Raw genomic sequence first — 20073 nt, forward strand, 5'->3', positions numbered from 1 at the left:
ATTTAAGTGAGGGAGCTTCTTGTTGCTTTGTGACAGCTGTTTGTATTTTATGAACATTAACCCCTTGACTTCATCAACATGTATCACAGAGCTTTTTCTTGTCATTTCTTGCCTTTCATTTTGTTCAGTAGGTTTTTTATTTTCGTTGTGGCCCAAAATATTTTTAAGATTGTAAATGTCTTCCTTTTGGGTTTTATCTTTGGTATTATTCTTAGAAACACTTTCTTATAATGATATAAATCACTTCTGTAAGTTTTTAATCTCTAAGATGGGGATGATAATACTACTTGTTATAGTGAGGAGAAGTTGAATTAATATGAGCAAAGAGTTGCATTTGTTGTTATTAGTATTTTAATATTTACATCACTATCTGTAATTTTTCTTGTGGTCATTAGCACAGGAATAGAATTTGTTCTTTCCAGGTGATTCTCTGATTGTCCCAGGACAATTATTGAATTCATACTTTGCTCTTTGATTTGAAATCCCACCTGAACAATATACTTATGCACACTAGAGTCTCTTTTTGAGCTCATGGTTTATTTCTGTCAATTTTACTTTCTTACTCCAGTGCTATATCTTACATATTGTAAAAATTTATTTAATAACTGAAAGTGTGATTTTTTTTTATTCTTTTCTTCCATCCCAAATATTCTTGGCTAGTATTATGACTTTATTATTCCAGAAGAATTCTAAAATACATTGTTCAAGTTAAAAAAAACAGATAAGGGTTTTCATGGGATTTTTTAGTAAGTTTTGAATTATCTTTAAGAGAACTTACATCTTTACAAAACTGCTTTCCTCCATGCAATATGTTGATGTCTCTACATTCACACCTCATACTTTACTCCTCAGTAGAGTCCAGTAGTTTTCTCCATGTAGAACATGGGCTTTAATTTTGAGTTTATTCCAGATTACTGTTGATGTCTTTGTTAATTCTGTAAGTGAGAATTTTTTGCTATTATATTTTGTAACTGTTAAAACTGACACCTAGGAAGGCAGATTCGGTTTGTAAATACTCACTTTGTAAATTGTCATTTAAAATTGTAAGTATAAAGTACTTGTTCCAGAATCCTTTCTTTTCTGTTTTTAAAAATTTGTTTCCAAGATTATCAAAATGGTCATAGCTAAGTAGTATATTTGGGGAGACAGATGGAGAGAGGTAGTGTGGCTCATGTACAAACTCTGAGCACTTTCATGGCTGCCTTTAGGCTGGAGAAGCTGCAGAAGAGCCCAGGTTAGACTGGGGATGGCTTTGTATGCACTTGAAAGCCAGCTTTCCTGCCTTTATGGTGAAGCATGTTGGGCGTGGCAGGTAGATGATCAAGGTCCGATGGAGGCCATTGGCTGCACAGAGCGCTGTGTCTGTGAGAACTGGAGACCATTACCATGGGAAATCCTTGGTGCCAGGAACACTGCAGGGGAGCTGGGGAGCCTGTGTGTTAAGGATTTTCCAGCCCTGGGAGTGGGAAGATGAGACTCTGCATTCAGATCTGAGTTTGAATTCATCCTCTCTTCTTTACTGGTCCTATGACTTTTGTCAAGTTATACATCCTCTTTGAACTCCTGTTTTCTTGTCTCTCAAAACAGGAGAATTACAGCCTGCTGCTAGAGTGTTTGATCAAGTTAAATGATTTGTGTCTATAAGATGCCACGTACAATCACAAGCTCAGTAAGAAATGGGCTGTCACCTTTCTTCTGCAACTCAGTGCTTGATAAGACATGGGGGAAAGCCAGTCCATAATTTGTGTGTGATGTAATTAGGAAAAAAATTAACGTCTTGCCTTTCCCTAGCAGTATTCGTACTCCTTTGCTTCATTTACTTCTTTCCTCCTTTCCTTTCCCCTTTCCCCTCCTCCACCAAAAGATCCTGAGACTCTCTCAGAACACTAGATTCAAATTACTTTAAAGGTTGTCTCATCCTGATGAAATGACAGTAAGATAAAAAAAATCTGTAAATATCCCAGAATTCATTGTATTTGATTTACACACACACGCACACACACACACAATCAGGCTACCTCCCACTTGCTAAGGGAGAAGGAACACTTTTTCTGTGTTTCCATTCACTGAGCGTGAGAACAAAGTCTCTTATGCAGACTTTCTCCCGGCTTCTTGCATGGTGTTTTTAATTGGATTTCTGCTTTATTGCCATAGAAATATTCTCCTAATAGAAGAGAGGAAGTGGAGATATAGACATTCTGCTGAGATATTGGTTTCATCATATTTGAGTTGGAAAGTACTTAAGAGCATAGAGCCGTAACTTTTTATGGGTGAGAATCCATGATGGTGTAACTTGGACAAGAACCTGGGTCTTCTGCCATCGTGTCCATGCGGGCGAAGAGGCAACTGGGCAGGGGATGGCAGGGGTCCTTCTTGCTTGAGTTCCAGGGTCTTGCTAGTTTTCATTGCTCACCTGCCTTTAGTTTATGTCCATGTGGCCTCTCATGGGAAGGCCACTCTGTCCTGGTAGACTGAGTTTCTAATCAGCAAAAAGCTCTGGATCCACTCATATTTCCCAGAGTTTTTCTGCTGACCTGCTGACACTTTATATAAATGAGGCCTAAGAAACTACTGAATATAAAATCCTTATTGATATCACTTGCCCTCGAGTTCCATAGGAATGGGGTGCTGTCTCAGGCTGTCTAAGGCTAGATCTGAACAAAGATATGGTGATAGGCTGTGCTGCTGGACCCTCCACAGTCAAATGGGATTTCCACCTAGTTTTTAGAATCAGGCAGATGAGTTCAAATCTTGCGTTTACCAGTTATTAGCTTTGTGACCTTGGGGAAGAAACTGTACTTCTTTGTGTCCAATTTTCTTTGTCTGTAAGTAAGTTCAGTAAATATTTTAAGGTTTTTTTTTATAGAATTGAATGAGCTAATTCCCTCATTTATACCTAAAATACTGACCATGTGGTTCTATGTTGGTGCCTTGGTAGTTGATTACTAAGGAACTCGGCAGTGAGAATGTGGGTGGTGGACCCCTGGATCATAGAGCTTTTATTCCAGGATATGCTTGTAAAAGACTGGATGTGCAGTGGATTTTTAGTAAATATTCATACCTTTCCTAATCCACATTGATTGTTTATATATCTTTACACTAATATATGAACAATTTTTATTGCAATTTAAATATCTTTTTAGTATTTAAAATATGCAGCTATAACAAAAATACATGTAATAAATAGATTTGACTTTTATTTTCTTTTCAATAAGCAAAACAAATAAAATAGAAAAGAAAAAAAGGTCTGAAGGAGTAGAAATAATTTTATTTCCATGGAATCAATTCCCTATGTTAGGTTTTTTGGTTGTGTTGCTAAACAGCATATAAAATTTATAGGTTGTGACACATTGGAAATGAGGAAACAGTGGAGACATACTACCTCCAATGAAGTCATTTAGTTACCACGTCAAAGCTAGTTCTGCTTCCTGAATGACAGGCCAGTAAATCGGGAGATGAGGTGTTAGAGCAAGGAATAGTGACTTTATTTGAAAAGCTGGCAGACCCAGAAGATGGCATACTGATATCCTGGAGAACCCTCTTCCCCAAGTCAGAATTCAGTCTCCTTTTTTACTAAAAAGGGGCGGGGGTGTGGTTGGTTGTTGCAAACTTCTTGCTGTACGAATTGATTTCCTTGGAATCCTTTGTTCTTGCAGCTGTCCATGTGGGTCAAATCACGGTGACCCTTTAAAACCTCCAAAAAAAAAAAAACAGGTTATTCTCTATTTTGCAACTTGCCATCTCTACATAAGCGTAGAAGAGCTAACATCCTTAAAGATCAGAGCCCGCAGAATAGGCCCTCCTGGATATTTCAGGCTAAAGGCAACTTTCTTTTACAAAAGGTGCAGAGCTAGCATGTCTGAGCCTAGAAAACAGGGCACAGGTTTAAAGCCAAAGGAACATATCTAACATGAAGTCAAATTTTTTCTTTTCTATTAAATTCCTTTTTCCACCTCATAAATAATTTTAATAAGGAACATGAACAATTTTTAATTTTTCTTCTCAATAATGGATAAATGAGCCAACTACATTTTTGTGAGCAGGGATGCTGTGCGTGCCTTGGGGTCACAGCAAACTCTTGTTGGGGGTGGTCGACCCTGCAACATGTCTGATGCCCTGTCAGTGTTGGTGAGGGTCTCCCTAACCTGGGGCTCTCTTCAAGAACCAGCATATGGGCATTGACCTCTGGAGACCTCTTTTTCAGCTGCAGGAAATTTTTTCAGATACTGTGATTGAAAAATCACTCCAGCTGGGGATAAGTAGGGAATAAAGGAAGAGGAAAAGGGCTTGGAGTAAAGTAGAAGAGAAGGACAGAAGATTAGGGAGCCTGGGGGCTTGGAAGTGGGGCTTCGGGAGAGAGACGAGCAGAGGTGGGGAGGTGCCCTGCTCTGGAACCAGCTCCTGCACCTGTCCGTGCGCCCAAGCCACACAGCATTTAATTGGCCCAGGACGCTATCCTGTCTGGATGTCACCCTGGGCAGAACCTTGAGAATCGAAGGTAAGGGGTGGGCAGCACTCACCTAGGGGTCACTGAAGGTTTTAGTCAAGTCCACAGTGCCTTTTATACTCATGTGTCTTCACTTGCCCTTTATCTTAGGATCTGAGAAGCAGGAGCAAGGAACTCAGGGAGAGATCCAGGAAGACATCTGACTCTGTTAAGAGACGACAGTCAGCGACACGGGGAGTGAAGACACTTGCAGCAAAGCAAAATGACTTCACAACGATTGCATCAGAGCTGCAGGTGTGAGAGAGCCTAAGACTGTCTCAGAGTGCAGGGGACAAGTGTAAAGGAATGGTAAAATTTCCACTGACAATTGAAATTTTGTTAAATAGCCTGCTACTATTAATTGTATCACTTCATTGTATGTAGGTGTATTTCTGTGAGCATTTATAGGTTCACACAACCCCACCAGCACCTCTTGCCCCCATTGGGGATGGGCTTTCTCAAGCACAGTGCACCTCATGCTTGGGTGGGCCATGCTGCGGGTCCTCGCCTGGGGCCGGGTTGCTGCAGGGCACTGAGTCCCCGAGGCACGGGCTGTGAGACACGACAGGAACATCTCAGCTCATGACTGAGGGCCTCCGTTTCCCCCTGCAGTGTAAGAATGCCGGTGACTCAGTTAGAAGCATGCTTCGAAGCTCTCCGTGTACTTGCTATCCAGAAGCAGAGACTGGGAGCTTCCAAATTTCTCCAGAATGCGGTTTACATTCACCTTGACAGGTGAGTGTATGTCCTTTTACAAGTGGAGGAATTACTGCCGTTTCCCTGGAACTTACTCACCACTAGTCTATCTGATTTTCCTGTGCTAGGATTCAGTATAGCCTGCTAAAAATTCTGGAGTCAGATCTTGAAACCCTGATGAAGAGGATTATTTATTTCTTTATATGATAGTATTTTACTTTCAAAATTCAGAGTTTTCAGTTCATTGAGGAATTTTTTCAGGGGTTGGAGAATCAACGTTGCTCTTACCATCTTTGTGACCTGTTGCTATATGCCTCTCACCTGTCTTCTGTCACTTGTGAGGCAGTTCCATTTGTGACCCTGTGTGGGTTGTTCATGTTATAAAATATAAAGTCTGTAAAAGTACAGTCCCTTTTACTCCGAAGATATTCCACAAGTACTACTTAAATCTGGGTGTGGTTTTTAGAAGACAGAATCATTAGAACATGTACTTGCAGGTTGCTAGCGCAAAATCCCCAAATCAATAGTCTAGCTCAACATCTAAAATCTTTCTAATCTATCTTTGATTTGTATGGATAAGTGAAGCAGTTTGCTAAGAAATCAAGACCAGGTTTAGAATACAGGCTGGTGTAGCTCAGCAGGTCCTCCCAAGCTGATGCTCTGCCAGAGGGTGGGGCCAAGGGGAGAGGGCGTGTCCTGCCCTCCCTGAGCTGACAGTTTGATGGCAAAGACCTTCACCAGGTGAAGAACTTGGAGTTTCTTCTAATAAAAGTGGGTTTGAAAAGAGTCCTAAAAGCACGGGAGTGACACAATCCCATTTGTCTCAAGTAGGGGAGAGCGGCTGTAGGGCCAATTGGGAGACTCGTGAGTCCAGGTGTGCAGTGTTGGTGGCTTCCACTTGAGCGGTGGGATGGTCAGTGGGTAAAAGCGAACAGATTGAAGACATGTTTCGATGGTAAAAAGGAAAGGATGAATGCTGTCTGTGAAGTTAGAATGGAGTAAGGCCCAGGTTTCTGGGTGGATTAAAGACGTAAATGATAGTCCTGCTGTGCTGCGATGAGGGAAACCTGCAGAGGGATTTCTGGGGAAAATCTGATGAGTTCAGCTGTGGGTAAAATGAAAGGCTGTTAGATGTGTGGACTGGGAGCTCTGGTGAGAGCCAGTAGTGAGTAGGGTGAGGGGAGAGAGACTTTCAAATCAGTTTGTCTTGTGAACATACAAATAAGTATGAGCAATGACACACTTAACACCTCTATATTCTGGATTTAAAACCCAGTAACATTTTGCTTTATTGACTGCAGAGGTTCTTAATTTTTTTAACACAAATAAAATAAATAGAAACAAAATAATGGAGTTAATCAACATCTTAGAGTTGATGTGTGTCCTTGTATATATTTTGATAACTCATCTGTTTATAACTATAATCTACAAAAAGTTAACTTGCTTAGCATAAGAGTTAAACAGAGAGACGTGACACACACTGTTAGGGGTTGCAGCTGATCACCTTGGGCAAATTATGCCGCCTCTCTGTTCCTTAGTTGCATCTTCTGTGACTGCCCCTGGGCCCCTCATAACAGCTGATTTCCTAGACTTGATGTTGGGAGGGAGGCTGCTGAAGGGAGTAAGAAGTGGCAACTACTAGGGATACTGAAGAGAGAGACAAAAGCAGATTAAAGCCTATAAACTTAGTACAAATACCCTCAAAAGAGAAAGAATCCCGCAGTGTTTTGAGCCACAGCGTAAGGAAAACAAAATCACGTGGACCCAATTCTCTTGAACATTTGAGTATTGTGGGTGGGAGGGTGTCATCAAAAAAGTGTCGAGAAAAGGCCTTTTGGTTTCCCTTGACATTTCCAGTAAGGGTGGGTAGCATAAGCAAACCCCCCCCGGTTCACAGTGGAAGGTGCCTTTTTGTGCAAAACTGACCAAAGGTTGGAAACCAGTCTTCAGCGGTGCTGGCAAATGAAGAGACTTCTGGATTGGGTGGGGCACTTGCTGTGACTTCCAGGTGACCTGCTGGCTGGGGACTGTGAGGCGGGCAGTAGGTTTGCAGGGAGACCCGGGCATAATCCCTGGCTCTGAGGCTGCTGGTCTGACTAGCAAACCTGGGCACCCGCAGTCCTAATGGGGCAGCTCGTGATGTGGCCTGGGACACCTGCCATGCTGAGGGCGAGAAGAGGGCTTCCCTGAGGGGGTGTCCCTGTGGAGAGTGGAAACGTCCTCCTGCAGGGGAGGAAGAGCCTCTGAGCAGGGTGCTGGATGCACAGGCAAGACCACCCTGAGCACGGAGGGTTTGGGAAGCCTGAAGTCATACAGTGGCCCGAGCAGCCTTGTTCCTGAGAGACTGGAGGTAAAAGATGCTGAAAAGGCAGGCTAGGTTCAGAACCTGTGGTGGGTTATGAGTGACAGGAAAGGACTGGTCAGGCAGGCACGAGAGAACCCTGTGGGCATCCCAGCTGGGGCGTCATGCTGGAGGGAGGAGCAGAGTTATAGACTTTGCAACTTATTAGCTGTGTGACTTTGAGCAAAATCACCCCAGTTCTCTCTATATATATCTTCATCTGTAAAGTGACACAGTGACAAGCTAGTGTCATCAGAAGGCTTAGTTTAGCTCCGATCCTCTGTGTCCAGTCCTGTCAGTGCTGCCCTGTGAGGTTCTGCAGCTGCTGCTCTTACCCTGAGATGGGAGGGCGTAGAGGGACATTGTAGCACCCGAGGGCAGGATGGGTTTGCTTTAAAAGCAGACATGTTGAAGCCTGCAGCTGCAGACCTGCAGGCAGTTTGGTTGATGGTCGTGGAGAGAACTTTGGAGGCCTTAGCATCGTCTTAAGACTTGTTTTCACTTAGGGACCGGATTTGCCATTGCAGATTAATGTTGAAGATTTGGGCTTCTGGCAAAGCTGTTTTCAGAGATGGGTATATACGTAACATATCGTATAAAATAAAATGATTTTCTTAAAGTGTGGGACTTTGCAGTTGTTGGGAACAGCTCTGTTGCCCTGGTCTCCACGGAGGACACTAGGGGTCAGCAGAGCGTGCGGGAGGGCAGGCAACCCACAGTGCTTTTGCCGGCTGTTCTCCCCAGTAGGGCAGTCTGCTGAGTTGACTCTTCTCTGAGTTTGGTTACCAGATGAGCAGACAGCAAAGTAATGAGTTCTGGTGAGACTGTATAATGACAGGAAGAAAGAGGAACCAGTAGTTTTTCAGGAATAGAACACCCTTTTGGTTCCTGATCCAGTGTATTCCATTAGAGAAGTGATGAGTTGTGTCTATTCTGGGACTTGATTGAAATAAATGTTCAGCCTAAAATTAAGAGTTTTGTTTCATTTGGCGGGAGGACTTGAGCCGGGATGGCAGCCTCTCAGATCACTCTGAGGAACTGCTCCCAAGGGGTATGGGAAGAGCTAGGGTATACAGGAGCTTTACAACAAAGACCAGGTAGTTGGAACAATAAAAGATTGCTTGTTATCTAAAGAAAGCCAGGTATCTCAAGTTCAAGTATTTAGTGGTTTTCTATGTATGGGAGGAAGCAAACATTTGGACTCACTGAATTCATACTTTAACAAGCACCTAGCTATCTAGGGCAAGTATCCTGTCCTTTCTTATTCTGAGTCTGCTCAGAGGGCACCAATATGAGTGGCTGAGAGGCTGGGCTGCAGGCCTGTCCTCGCTGGGGTGTGGCAGTGGCTGCTGATGGCTTGGCTTCAGGATTCTTTGTTTACTGACATGGTTGCAGTATTTTCTTTCACATTGTAGTACTTTCATTCACAGTGCTCCCCCTTGGTCCTAAATTCGACCAATATTTTGAGAGACGTTTCATGACCAATTTTGTCCCACGGTGCTAGGATGGCTCATTCCTAGTTCAGGTGAAGTATCTTCTGAGCTGCCATTCAAGGTGTTAGTTTTTTATCAGACCCTGTTGATACTAAAAGTTCTCTGGATCGCCTGTCTTACTAGTCTATTATGATCCAGGAATTGTTTACCCTTCGTTGCTAATTACCATAACTAGAATCACACTATTACAATTATTTTATACAGAGTTATAAATTTTATCTATTCCTTCAAGATGTTTAGCCATCATCAATTTTGTAGGCCTAGTTACACATTGGGAAATGTAACAGACAACAATTTTATTATATAGACAGGATATAAGTAATTCAGCTAGTAACGTTTATAAAGTCATGAGTAAGAATTTAATAGTCAAGAAGTTATATTTTTGGGTTAAAATTTTCCTTGTGTTCCTGATTGAGTTTGAGTGATCTTATGAGAAATTTCATATTTATGGTCAGGGTCAGAGCAGGTATTAATTGGCCAGGTGAGGTCTCCCACCTTGTAAGATCAATAGTGGCCTAAACAGAACTATAATTTCTTTTTAGAATAACATTTCTGAGGGCTATCTAGTTAGAGCCTTGAAGAAGGGAAACCCACCAAGGTAACACAGAAGTACTAGACATAGGTAATTTACCATAAACTTAGCAGTTGGAGTAGTTCATAATCAAAGGTAGGAGAAATTATCAAAGTAATTGGCATACAGGCCTGGTTCTGTGTCTTGGGTCTGCAGTCTTCTTCAGATGTTGTCTTCTTCTCATCCTAACCTGGTAGATTCTTCTCCATTTGGGCATTGTTTTAAGGTGAGCAGTGCTCTATATGCCAGTGCACTGCAGGGGCTGTTTCTGATAGGAAATGAATCTGAAAGTCCGTTTCCTTCAGCTTTTGTGTGTATGGTCTAGTTAAGAGTACCTGATAAAGGGTCCTTCCATTCAGGTTGGAGACAGTTCTTTAAGTCATGCCTGTTCCAGTATGTATAATCCCCTGACTGCTGGTCATGGGGCATTGGAACTTTACCAAGGATAGATTACTGAGCCTCAGAAATAAACCTAGAGTATTCTTTTCATAATTCAATTAAACTTTACAGCAATGTGACATAACAGCAAGGAATGATCTGGGAAATTTCTAAGTAAATATAGACCTCAATCAACAAAACTAGAAATTAATATCCACTAAAATATAATCTTTTTTCTCTCTAAAGTTACCCTCAGTTTTCTCAAATATAGTCAAATCAAGATTAATTTATTTACAAGCTAAGTCTGATTATTTGATTATATAGGATTTTTTTAAATTGGCTGTGTTGGAACTTTTAATAAGGACTCTCAGGGTAGAATGTTAATAAGGTTTTCTTAGGCCCAGAATGCCTCGTCAAGGGCTTGTCATGGATTTCTGCCTTACAGATTTAGGTAAATTCTTTTCTCTTTAAAATCCTTAAAATACATTGAGATTGCTATATCTGTTAGGAGATGATCTTCCTCATTTGTCTGATAGAGCCAATGGAGACCTTAGAGTTTTTAGTCTCTTGAGGGATCAGATAGAGAGAAAAGATAACTGTTCCAAGTCTGCGTACATAAGTATAATTTATCAAATTTCTGTGAATCATAACTAGCTTAAGGAGAAGAGTTTCTTTATGTCTGGGAAACAGGTTAAAAGCCAGTAGTATTTCAGACAAAATCAAAAATTATAACCATATTCACCAGTTTACTCAGTCCCATGTAACTAATTCTTTTACTCAGAGTCTTCATTAGACCTTTAAAATTTCTTACCCAGTTTAGTTCAGTGCTATAATTTGAAATTTATTTGAAATCAATAAATCTCCTTGAAGAGAAAGCAATTTGCAAAATCATCAGAAGGAAACAATTAACTGTATATAAATGACAAGTGATTTAAAAGCATGGTTAAACAACGTTACACTATAATCGATAAAGAAAGCTGGTCACTATAACTAGAATTATGACTGGTAACATTTCAGATATACCAGAATTTTAGGGAATCCATATAATTTCTAGAATATCTATATTAATAATTTTTTCTCATACAATATAACCTAGGAAGATCTATTATTCGTTTGACAATACCATGTTATTTAACATGCCAAATGAAACTTACTAGTTTAAAATCTCTCTTTGGGATGTTTCAGGGGCCCTCTGTAGCATCCCAAACTTAACTGGAGATTAAAAGAACTTTAATTAGAAATTGATATTTGGGGTGCTTGTTAAAAGTTTTCAGAACACTTGGTCAGATAAACATATAGATCACTGTAAAGTAGTTCTTTTTCATTAACAAGAAAATACGTTAAAGGTAAAAGCAGAACAGGTCAGTTATGTGGTATAAGAAGCTTTACAATTTGTTACTGAAAGTGGATTAACATTTTTAGAAAATGTTGTCATCTTAACAGAGAAAACCATATCTAGTCTTGTACCAGATTACTTCTAAGATTCATTTACTTTGCCCAAGTTGATTCTAATCTTAGACAATTCCAACAACGTACAAAACTCTTTCCTCAGGGTTCCTCTTCCACAAGCGTTCCACAGCTTTCTTTACTCACATTAGTGTGTCCTTTATTTTCTCTTCAATTCAGAAGTAACCAGCTTCAGAAGAAAGTCACTATTTTTTATTAACAAAATATAATTACATTCATATATCTTCCTTTACACATTTATCTTACTTTCCTAGGATACTGAGATTATACCCTTAATAATAGAGATTATTTGAGGGTAGCACCAACCATTTATTAATATTTCTAAACACCTTTAGTTTCTCTGTAAGGGTAAGTTAAATGTTAAATAATTCATATTTCAATCCTATTTTATCTGAAAGTGTCATAGCTATTTAATAAAATCCTATCATTTAACTTAATTTAGCACAACTCTAGAATTTAAAGATACCAAACATTTAGAGATTATCTTAACCATACATTTTAAAAATATATTTTAAAAATTTACCCAAACCTCTCATCTCATTTGCATTTTATTTACTTAAAATTTTACTACACCACATTACTATTGTTTTTTCTTGACAATTCTGCAACAGATATAACAGGATCTTATTTGACTTTCATTAAAACTAGGTACAGTAAAGGTATTGTACTTAATATTGATGACTTTAAAGATGTCTATATTAATTAGAACATACTTAAACTAAACAATACCAAGTGTTATCTTAATATTGAATATTTTCCAGTTCACGTGACGCTGAAAGTCAATTTGGTCAGTTTTTATTTTAAAAATACTTAATTTGTAAGCTCTTATTTTTTTTTACGTCAATTAAGCAGAGATCTTTGACTTTGATTTTTTTTTTCAGCTGTAGAAATATCTCACATCTATAATGTGTACGCAGGCTTATAAACAGACAAAAGCTAGAGATCTCATAGGTTCACTTTAAAACTTACTTATAAGATAGGTATAATAATAGTTGAAGTAAGCTGAATTTGCTTGCTCAAATCACTAAGGCTTACTATTTATGAAACCGACATTTAAGATTTGACAAATGCTGAAGGATTCGTCAGAGTTATGAGTTCTAAAATGCCAAAAATTTCTTGGCCTTAAGTATTATTTCATTGAGCTAATTAGGCTCAGTCCTTGGTCACTGTTTGCTGTATTTATATTTCTGATCTGCAAGACAAAGACAGACGCTTCCAGTTCCCCAGAGAACTGCTCTGTCACGCAGGTCCAATTGTATCTCCTTAATTGGTTTTTTTGTATCAGTGAGAAGAGCTGTAAACAAAGAATTCCATGTTTTAAAACTTTAAGATTTACTTTAGCATGTCTTCCAAAGCTTGCATAAGGTATTTAGTGAGGTCTCTTTTCCTTGAGTTATAAGTTAAACCCAGGGTAAACCTCTTATTTTATTGTCTATTAGCCACTGAATATTAGTTTTTAATTTTACGTTATATTGGAAGGCTCACGAAACTCTATTGGTTTCCTTTACTTTGTTCAATTAATATTTTCTAAGGGACAGATATGTGCCCAGCCTTATAATACCAAGAAGGGGAAGCGTTTTTCCATTGAAATATATCTATCCCAAAATATAATTAAGCAAAACTTTTATATAAAGCCCATTTAATATACCAATTTTACAAACTTTTATCTCAATTTTATTAAATCTTGTACCTTTAATTTTTATATTTATTAGGTTTAATCAGTAATTCCTATTTCTAGAAGGAGTGTCAGAAGCTTTTTTTTTTTTTTTTGTGCATTGTATCTAATTATATAGAAAAGTCTCTGGGATTCCCAAGTTTCAGCCAGAGAGCTTAGGCCCTTCTCAATTTTCAATTTGATTAATATGTCTGTTGTCCCAATCATTGATCAAGTATTTCAGTCTATAAATATGTATTTTTTTTAGCTCTATAAATACATATATTTTAAACTGTGCTAAAGCGGACTTGTTTGAACTTTAATGTTGGGGGGCAGTAGGTGATCTCTTTGGCCCTTTTTTTTTTTTACTTTACATAGTGTAGTATCAAAACCTTGTATCTAAATCCAAAAATGTCCATTTTATTTATCTCATTCAAAATAACCATATAAAAATATTTATCCATTTGGGATAAGCCCCCTTTTTTTTTTTTTTTGACATTTTTACAATCCTTTTTCCAGTTATTCAGCCTAATTAACATTAATTATTCTAAGTATTTATTAGCATCTCTAAAACCATTGATCGGAAAGGAAAAACACAAATGTAGGTTTTCAAACCAGTTTTTTTTTTTTAAACTAATTTCTTAGGTTAACCATTAGATATATTTTTCTACCTTTAAACTTGATTTTAATATGTACCAATAAAACGGGTGTTTATAATGAGAGCTCTTTCAACTTTCACCAATTTAAAAGTTTTCCCAAATTAAAGGATCCATCATATGGCCATCAATTTATATATATATATAGTGATTTTAAACCAATAAGATGAAGAGGCTTTTCCACATGAGAGTGGGGGTGTTGCTTAAATAAAATTCAAAAGTTTACTTTCCAAAAGCTAAAAGCCTTTGTGGTCCAGGCTGATGCAACAACGGTTAAGATGGCAAAATATCTGAAAATTGGTACAATCAAAGGATTTTTGAGAATCCCAATTTATTTGCATGGCCACAATATGTACACAATACTTGTACCTTTTGTATGACAGAGTCCAAGGTGTCGTTTAAAAAAAAAGAAACACATATATACATACATACACACACATAAAACACCCAGAGAAAGATAAAACATTTACATTTCAAGGACACAGGAAGAGAAATCCAAGTTTCCTCTAAATGGGATTTTGTTCTTATAAGTTCAGAATTTCAAAAAATATTTTATCAGGCCTGGTTAGTTACTTTCAGGGTGAGTTTTTTTTTCTAATTCCTAATTAATGTTGTAAGTTTTGTACGTATGTAAACCTGGCTAGTGTATTAGTTGGAGGCTGGCAATCTGTCATTTCTTTTTCTTTTCTGTTCTGTGTTTTTATTTTTTTTTTAATTTTTTTTTGAAAGTTCTATTTCCCATTGTAAGGTCGGGTTCTCAGAATAAAATTGCTGGTAAGATTTCCCACAGGGACAACACTATGGCATGAAGTCTTTGCCTCTACCATTCCTGAAAGTATCTCCGTCACCCAAGAAAGCTGTTACCAGCCAGGAGGAGGGTCCCATTTTTGGAGTTGAAAGATTCCTCATAAGAGTTTTATTTTATTCCGAAAAATTCAATGGAGGTAACCAAATCGAGGACAACATTAGACCAGCCTCTTACCTAACCACTTAGTCCTGAACCCAGTGTCTTTCAACTGGGACCCACTCAGGACGTTTTCACTGGGTGAGTATTTTCCTGGTATGTTTCCACCAGCCCCACTTCAGACGTCTCCTCAAGGTGGGTGTTTCCTGTTATCTTTCAACCAGGCCCCACCCAGTATGTTTCCACTGGGTGGGTTATTCCCCCCCAGTATCTTTCAACTGGAGGGCCAGGTACCTGGATACACCGCCAAATAAAACTCAGGATCATCAACCAATATGGGAGATCCAAGAACCAGGAGAGACTCACCCAAATTCATCTGGATTCCCCAAGGAGGCAGATGGGCACAAAGTGCCAATGCTGGTACCAAGGCTCCGGTAACTCGGAGAGTTCAGCTGGAGAGAAGTCTGCGCTGGGTCCCTTCCTGGTGTCCAAAACTTTTGACTGAAATACATGTGCAGCCTAAAAGTTAAGAGTTATGTTTATTTGGCGGGAGGACTCGAGCCGGGATGACAGCCTCTCAGATCGCTCGGAGGGACTGTTCCCAAGAGGTTGAGGAGGAGCTAGGATATATAGGAGCTTTACAACAAAGACAAGGTTGTTGGAACAATAAAAGATTGCTTGTTATCTAAAGAAAGCCAGGTATCTCAAGTTCAAGAATTTAGTGCTTTTCCATATATGGGAGGAAGCAAACATTTTGACTTACAGAATTCATTCTTTAGACAAGCACCTAGCTATCTAGGGCAAGTATCCTGTCCTTTCTTATTCTGGGTCTGCTCAGAGGGCACCGTTGTGAGTGGCTGTAGAGGCTGGGCTGCAGGCCTGTCCTCGCTGGGGAGTGTTGGCAGCCGCTGATGACTTGGTTTCAGCATTCTTTGTTTACTGACATGGTTGCAGTATTTTCATTCACACTGTAGTATTTTCGGTCACAGAATGATTATGGATAATCTGCAAACTTGGAAAGCAACCGAGATGGAATTACTTCAGGTACCTTCTAATTTAATAAGCCGTGTGCAAACATAAACATGGAGGAAGCATACAAAAGGATTTGGTGGTGTAGGGAAGGTGTTCTGCACATTACAGGAGAAGGCAGAATTCCTTTTCTTTGTGGGCAGGGACGTAAGCCCACCTTTCTTTTCTGTAGTGGTTTCTGAGAACAGTTTATGGTAATTAATGAACATTGAGAAACGGTGGCAAACATTGCATTCAAGAGCTGGCCGGCTGCAAACTTGTGTATTGGACAGGTGGATTTCATAGGCAAGTGGTCAAGTGGATGGGAGAGAGATGGAGCCCAGGCCTGGGCCCAGATTCAGGTTTAAATCGCCATTTCCTCACCATGGGGCCTTGGACTAGAATGTAACCTCTCCTAACCTGTTGGTGAATCTGTGAAATGGGCATGATAATATTGGTTTCTATCTGGGATTGTTGTAAGTTGTAAAGAGTATTATAGCGCACATGAAGCACTTAACACACTGGCACTTAGCAGTGCTCACTGTGTGTGGACGTCCCGCTTCGCGTGTGTCAGAGCCATAAAGGCAGCATTTGTCTTTTGAGGATGCACTGGTAGCCCCTTGAATAGGTTGTGAATTTGGTTATTTCCTTTTATCTGGGTAAATCTGTGTGCCATGGGCAGTTATTTTCATGGACAGATGAGGAATCTCAGGGTAAAGAAGACTGTGTAATTTGCCCAAAGTCAAACCATAATTTTGGGTGCAAGGGCTTCAGTTCAGCATGGGCCCCTGGGCCTTCTGCCCTCTCTTTTCAGCACCTGAGCCAGATGTGTGCTCGGCTGTCTCCCAGTCCAGAATATCCAGCAGGGAGCAAGACATACCTGGCCCTGTGCTGCTTGAGCAAAACTCCGGGGTGGAGGCAGTTACAAAAAGGATAAACATAAAAACAGATGACTGCAAACTGTGATCAGCTCTGAGAAGGAAAGGAACAGGCCTCGCCGTGCAGGGCTGGGAGCTTACCCGTCGGGGATGCTCTGGGGGCGTTCATCTCAGCTAAACAAGCTCTGCTGCTGCACCAAGGCAGGAAGGCAGGGCACATGTGACCAGGTAGACTGGGCCTCGTTAGTCATACTCATTCCCCATTAAGCGGCAGCTGTCATGGGCACTTACCTAGTAAACAGATGTTGGCCATAATCATCACGCACTTTGCTTGGTAGTTTTATTGGCCCCACATTTGAGATGAGGTAATTGAAGCTGGGGAGTTTGCTGCATGCCCGTGATCACCTTGGAAATACCCCCACTGGTCTTTCAACCTAGACTGGCGTGGCTGTTATATCCCAGCCCTGTGAATGGCATCGTGTAGCTTCTCCCAAGTGGCCCAAATGACTGATATTGATTTTCTTAATTCGTAGGAAATGGTATGTGACAGTAGGAGAAAAAGGTAGTAAGAAATTGTTTGGAAAACTAGAAAAGAATTCAATTCTTCCCCAGCTGGGGGAGCGTAAGCTCTGTCACACACTCCACTCCCTACCTGTCACCTCCTTCCTGCCGACTCCGTGTTCAGAAGCCACTCTGAGCCTTTGAAGAACATTTTGCCTCATGACACAGTTGACTAGGACCTGCAACCTCTCTGTCCCTGGTTAACAGTCTATTGAAAGCCATTTAAATTTTATGCAGGCTCCTCCACTCAGATGTAAGAATAGCCTCTTTAAACTTCTTGATGCAGCTCCTTAATGAGGATCTTGTGAAGGAAACCTAGTCAAAACCTGGGATGTATGCACATAGTGACCGTAAACTCAGCACTTTGTGAAGTTCAGAATCAGATGGGTGGGAGACTCAGGAAAGGCTTTTTAATGTAGAAAGGAGAAAGTGAAAGGACGCAGGCTGTTTAAGACTGAAACATCTCGGTCCCAGCCAGCAAGGCACCTGCGTTCAGGATGGTGGGTGGGGAGTGCAGAGTTGTCACAAAGAAAGAAGTGGTGGGATGGGAGGGAGGACAGTTAGGTACTTTACTGGGGAGGGAAATAGTGGGCTGAACATTTCCTGGTTGAACAAGAGGACTGTGACATGATGTGCTTGTATTTTGGAGAGAAGGGTTTTGTGAGGACAGGCCTAGGGAGAACGCTCTGTGGCTGGGGATTCAGCACAACAAAGAAACACAGAGAACCGGGCAGACCCCAGGGCCCCTGCTGGGGGAGAGGCTGCCCACCAATTCGAGCCCTTGGGGCTGCTTCTGTCCCTTAGCCGGGGAGTTAGAGCTCCCTTCACAACCCAGTCCTGTTGATACAAGAAAAAATAAGTGGGGCATGAGAAGGGCTGTGTCCCAGGCTTTGTTTGAGCCCCTTGGATGTGCCCTGCCAGATGTGGGTACTTGGCTTCATGCAGGAAAGTATTCAAGCGCAAGCCACTGTTGAGTAAAGGTAGATTTATTCAGAGAGATTCATTGAAAGGCAAGAGAAATTCCACGATGTGTGGGGGTTTGATGCTCAGATTAAAAGTAGGTACACAGTCCACAGAGTGTGGGCCTTCTCTGAAGCGGGAGAGAGAGGTGTAACCCCTAGGTGTTGCTGTGTTGCTTGTATTCATGGGCTTGGTGGTTTCATATGCTAATAAGTAGAAGGACCAGCCTAAGGGCAAGGGGCTGGAATTCCCAGGGAGTTGGCCATTTCCCACGCTTTGACCTTTTTTGGCTAGCCTTGGGACTGCCATGGTGCCTGGGGGCATGTTATTCACCATGTTACTATTACAATGGGTGTGTAATGAAGCTCAAGATCTGCTAGAACTTAAATCTCTTCATCCTGAGCCTCAAGGCCTATTGGGGGTTGAATCCTTTACCATTTTGATGTTAATTGCTGTGGCCTTCCTTTAATGGCTGTGCTCTGCCCCCTTCCATCCTGTCTCACTGTGATGACACAGAGAGAACAAAGGCCCTGCCCTGGCTGTGCTCCTGCATTTAACAGGGGGAGGGGTGGGGTAGGCTGAGGATGACTCTGGGTGGTGTGAAGGATGTTTCAGATTTTCCCACGTGGGACATGGAGACCTGCCAGCTGCCACCGCAGATTTATCTCACGGGCATTATCGCTTGTGTCACTCATTTGTTTCTTTTTTTTTTAAGTATTTAATCTAAATTTAATATCAGGTTTTTTTAGGAAACAAATTTCTCTTTTTCTTTTCTTTGGGGCTCTTTTTGGGGGGTAGGTAATTAGGTGTATTTATCTGTTAGTGGAGGCCCTGGGGCTTGAACCCAGACCCTGTGTATGCTATACACACGCTCTAACACTGAGCTCTACCACCCGCCCCTTCATCTTTTTCTTTTTGCTTTAGCTGCCAAAAATCTTACAGCTGAATTTCTAGTCGGCCTTTAACACTTACCCTGACTTCATGGCATCCATTTTTATGACTTTACCTCCCCCTGGTTTCATTTAAGTATTGAATCTCCATTTTCTTTTCACTCTCACTTTTGTCTTTTTGTTGTTATGGTTGTTAAGCTGTGTTTAAAAAATTGTTTAAATTCTCTTTTAGCAGGAGGCTGAAAGTAAATAAATATGTAAATAAACATCACACTTAAATGCTTTTATACATTCTAAGCTGTTTAGTAGTTACTTAAAATCTGGACTGATATTAAAGTTATAACATTTTTACATTATTTTTTAATTTTTTCTAAAGGTATAGCTGATTTACAATATAATATGTTTCAGGTGTACAATAGTTGCTCCATTTATAGTTATTGTAAAACATTGACTGTATTGCCTATGTTGTAAGATACAACCCTCTAGCGTGTTTACATTACATGTAGCAGCTTGTATAAGAAAGATGGGTAACACAGAGTCTGGGGCATTGCTGTGTCTGACTCAGGTTCCAGGTCACCCTGCCTGTCAGACCCCTGGCCCTCACAATTGTCTGCAGGGCAGCGAGTGGAGGCAGCTCTCATCAGCGCTGGTACCAACCTCTGAGTGGCAGTGACAGCAGTGACTGTCTGTGGACGTGCAAAATGTTGTTCCAGGAGATTTACATGCATTTCTTCATTTATTATTTAAAGCCCTCCTGTGAGGGATCATTTTATGTTTTTAATGAATAATACACTTTATTTTTAATTTAATAGACTTCAAACTTCCGGAAAATTTACAGGAGTAGTACAATGAACACTTAGATACACTTCACCTAAAAGGACAGTATTTGTCCTTTTGTGTCTGGCTTATTTCAGCATATTTTTTTAAGGTTCATCCATGTTGTAGCCTGAAACAGTAATTTATTCTTTTGGTTTAATAATATCTTTTTTCTTTTTTTTTTTGTTTTTTTTTGTTTTTGGTCTATTTAAAAATAGTTTCATTGAAGTCTAGTCAGTTTATAATGTTGCATCAGTTTCTTGTTTACAGCACAACACTTCAGTTATATAGGAATATACATGTATTCATTTTCA

The 20073-nt window shown here is 40.3% G+C and overlaps 1 protein-coding gene across 16 annotated transcripts in view; it reads left to right on the plus strand.

Moving 5' to 3' along the window:
- The window catches only part of LOC141574964 (trafficking protein particle complex subunit 9-like), a 147852-nt gene that overhangs the window by 117466 nt on the left and 10313 nt on the right, over positions 1-20073 (plus strand). For 15 of the 16 annotated variants that reach the window (XR_012502123.1, XR_012502126.1, XR_012502127.1 and 12 more), the window contains 2 exons: positions 4598-4795; positions 5099-5221. The gene's annotated coding sequence lies outside the window, so the exon portion shown is untranslated. The remainder of the gene's footprint in view (positions 1-4597; positions 4796-5098; positions 5222-20073) is intronic. The other variant, XR_012502122.1, reaches the window with a different exon arrangement.

The sequence above is a fragment of the Camelus bactrianus genome, chromosome 25 (genome assembly GCF_048773025.1).
Source record: "Camelus bactrianus isolate YW-2024 breed Bactrian camel chromosome 25, ASM4877302v1, whole genome shotgun sequence".
Classification (NCBI taxonomy): Eukaryota; Metazoa; Chordata; class Mammalia; order Artiodactyla; family Camelidae; genus Camelus; species Camelus bactrianus.